Source organism: Anneissia japonica, unplaced genomic scaffold (assembly GCF_011630105.1).
Source record: "Anneissia japonica isolate Jap-2015-1 unplaced genomic scaffold, ASM1163010v1 scaffold287919_len575428_cov197, whole genome shotgun sequence".
NCBI lineage: Eukaryota > Metazoa > Echinodermata > Crinoidea > Comatulida > Comatulidae > Anneissia > Anneissia japonica.
The window spans coordinates 571,536-575,636 of NW_022718751.1; positions in this window are offsets into that span (position 1 = coordinate 571,536).

The window sequence follows — 4,101 nt, forward strand, 5'->3', positions numbered from 1 at the left end:
TCTTAATTTCTACCTTTTATGAGCTTGAGTTTTATTAACTGATATATGAGCTTGACTGAAGCTTAAAATCTTATACTTATAATACTCTCTTCTGGTTTTAAGGGATTTTGAAAAAAAACAAAAAATATACGAATGAATAATCCAGTAATGTCGCCTGATCAATCATTATTGAATCAGTGATGAAAGAAGATAAGTTGATAAAGTTTTATTTTTTATTTATTTTATTTAATAAAAAATTAACAGTGACAGATGCGAGCCAACAGATGACAACTCCTTATAGATATTATACAAATTATTAGAAATATGAAAATAAAATGCACAAAAATTACAAACACCAATTACATATTTATAACATTCTCATTTTCATCATAATTTAATTAAATTTATTGCTCAATTTCATTTTAAATCTAAAATTGCAATCACTACTATGTAAGTCACACTATGGTTTGAGCGAAATTTGACCATCCAAAAGACATAAAATTCAACTAAAGTTTAATATAGCCTACCCAATAAACAACTACCCTGTTCCTGCTTAATTTATATTTATATACTGTAGACCTAAATAAAAATCAGTTTCCATATCAGGTCCATGAATCGCAACGTGCATTGTGACATGGTGCTGTTTCTTGTGATTTAATTACAAGTAAATTCTTTTGATCTTATGCTGTCACTATGGAACTGCTTCTACAGTGGTCATAGACTATAACGTACACAGCGATTTAATAGTGCCTTCTTTAAGAGACTTAAATTAACTGTAACTTTAAGTTTGATAAAAGCGCTTTGAACAGCTCCATGATTTCAAACTAGTTCTTAGTAATTCATTCTGATCCACCTCGACGAGGTGACCTTAACATTCTCGCATGCGCAGATGACTTTTAGTGACGTCATTACGTTCTACCGTCGTCGTGCAATCGAAAACTCTCTATTGTTTGACACATGCGTATTCCACCTGGCTGCCCTGTTCTCATTGTTCAGTTGTTAAGTTTGTTTGACACTCCAGACAGGTCTATTTAGATGACTGTTTAATATATATTTTGACAGATGACTGCAGTCTGCCTGATGCATCACATTGCAAAGCCTATAAGAGGTTTTATAATGCTGACGCGTTTGAAGCCATGGTTGATAGTCTCTTAGATTTTTGTTTATCTTTCTTGGGGTTGGACTTTTGATCGTGAGATCTGGAGTTCGAGACTGATACTCGTCGCTTGTGTCCTTGGGCAAGAACCTTTACTTTCATTTCCCTCTCTTCACACAGGAGTATAAATTGAGGGGTGGGGTCATGCTATTTACCCTACTACGACTGTTCCAGTCAATTAATAACAGCAACTTGATGCCTATGCGATTATTCGCTACAAAATACGCAAGAAGATCTATTTTTTATGTGGTTACGGTACTACCTGTCTCTTATACACATCTAGATGTGTATAAGAGACAGGAATAATCCAGTAATGTCGCCTGATCAATCATTATTGAATCAGTGATGAAAGAAGATAAGTTGATAAAGTTTTATTTTTTATTTATTTAAGTTTGTTTGACACTCCGGACAGGTCTATTTAGATGACTGTTTAATATATATTTTGACAGATGACTGCAGTCTGCCTGATGCATCACATTACAAAGCCTATAAGAGGTTTTATAATGCTGACGCGTTTGAAGCCATGGTTGCTGGCGGACTGTCACACATCTGTGCAAGGTGCCTCTCTGCTGAGTAAGTCACTGCATTTATCCCGTTTTATACTCAAGCTGTTACGTCTACAGTTGTACATTTGTTTTTTAACGGCCATTCAACAGTGGCATGTTCAAAAGGCACCAAAGAAGTAGTAGGGAATGAGGCAAAATAGTAAAAACGAATGGCACTTTTCAATTAAGGCCATTACAGCGCATGGTACACTGTCCTTCTATAGTCTTTTATTATTATAGTCTCTTAGATTTTTTTTATCTTTCTTGGGGTTGGACTTTTGATCGTGAGATCTGGAGTTCGAGACTGATACTCGTCGCATTGCTTGTGTCCTTGGGCAAGAACCTTTACTTTCATTTCCCTCTCTTCACACAGGAGTATAAATTGAGGGGTGGGGTCATGCTGTTTACCCTACTACGACTGTTCCAGTCAATTAATAACAGCAACTTGATGCCTATGCGATTATTCGCTACAAAATACGCAAGAAGATCTATTTTTTATGTGGTTACGGTACTACGGTACACAGCAAACCTATATATACATTATATATATATACATATATATATATATATATATATATATATATATATATGCCTATACAGTATATATATGTATATATATATATAGTTTAAATAACTTTATATATACAGTATCTCATTCGAGCAAGCTGAACATAATGCACAAAAGAGGTCGTATCTTATAGATCTCTGGTAAAATTCTAGCCTGGGTTCCAGGCCCTAATTTAGGGTTACTCATTCTTTATTGAGCTTAGTGCGCGTCATACCTAATTTAATTGGCGTCCCATACTTTATTTCTTCTTTTTTTTCGGATTAAGACTCAACCAAAGATTATTATAACCATAGAGCTATTAAACAACTAGAGTGCTGACAAGATGGCGAAGCAATGCAGAGTTGTATATGTGTACCATCCAAGATGGCCGCCGCAGGAAAGCGCCACCTTCTGGCTTATTATACATATTATTACCATGAATAAGCCATCTGACTGACTATTATTTCATTAATGATAATTGGTATTGATAATAACAAATTATTAAACTATCGTAGCCAAAAATAGGCCAAGTAGAGGATCTTATTCAAAAATTAAAAAAAAAAAAAATCCAATGACCGGGGTAGTAATGTGAAGCACTTAGAGAAAAATAAAGAATATAAAGAACGACATATTATTATTGTTTATTTAAAATCGTGTACATTACACCCATACACCGCAACGCTTGAGTTTCAAACATACGGGTAACTAGCAGTACTGAACTTTCTGTGCAAATTGAGGGCGCCATTGAAATTTTATTGGCTGAATCTATGGCAGCCATCTTGAATGGAAAACACACACAGCTCTGCGTATTTCGAACTTCGAATACATTGCAGTTACCGCTCTAGTATTCTTATTTATATCTCTATGATTATAACTCAAGTTTATTAGCTCGTTGGCGACAAGACTCTTCAGAAAGACCCCAATATATCAGAACTCTATCTTCATCATATCTTCTAGCTCAACGCCAACCCCCTAATCTTAAATCTCTTCTCACCTCCTCCAGTTTACCCTTGGCTAATCCTACTCATGGTAACATGGCTTGTAACAACAGGCGATGCCAACTATGCACTATAATTGACACATCCGATAGATTCAGAGTTCCTGGTACCAACATCATCATCCATCCTCCACCACTTAACTGACATGCCTCCAATGCTGTTTATATTATATATTGCGCCATATGCAACAAAGGTAACTACGTAGGTGAAACGGGATGTAAACTCCGTTTAAGAATCAATAATCACAAGAAATCTGTCAGGGATAAACTAAAGGGTTTTCCCGTAAGTGAACGCTTTAATTCTACAGACCATTCCATCTAAGATTTAAGGTTCATTGTTATAGGATCCAACTACCGTTCCCTTAAAGGAGCGACGATGTACTGAATTACGTTGGATCCTTCATCTGAAATCACACATTAATGGATTAAACAAAGACCTAGGCTTTATTAGTGGTTACTCTTTTGTAAATAATAAATCTTAATTATTTCCACAGCCCAAATAGCAAATATATCACTCGATATCTTATATGTATATCACTCGAGACATATATCTTGTATATTATACTTTTTTAATCACTATATGATCTACAATATGTACTTTTACAAAACCCGTCACTTTTACGACACAATCATGATATTTTTATTACATAACTGTATTTTAATTACTATGCTTTTAATAGCCGTATATATTACCATTATATGTTTTCATCAACTATTTTGTTTAAATCCAATATATCAAATGACCAATGAATTTATATTTGTTAGTAGGCAAACAATTTATATCTGCTATCTGACCACACATAAACAATTACTTATTCCATTAATCACCTTATTTTGTCATGCTAATATTTATGCCTAATTACTTCCTTGATGTGCC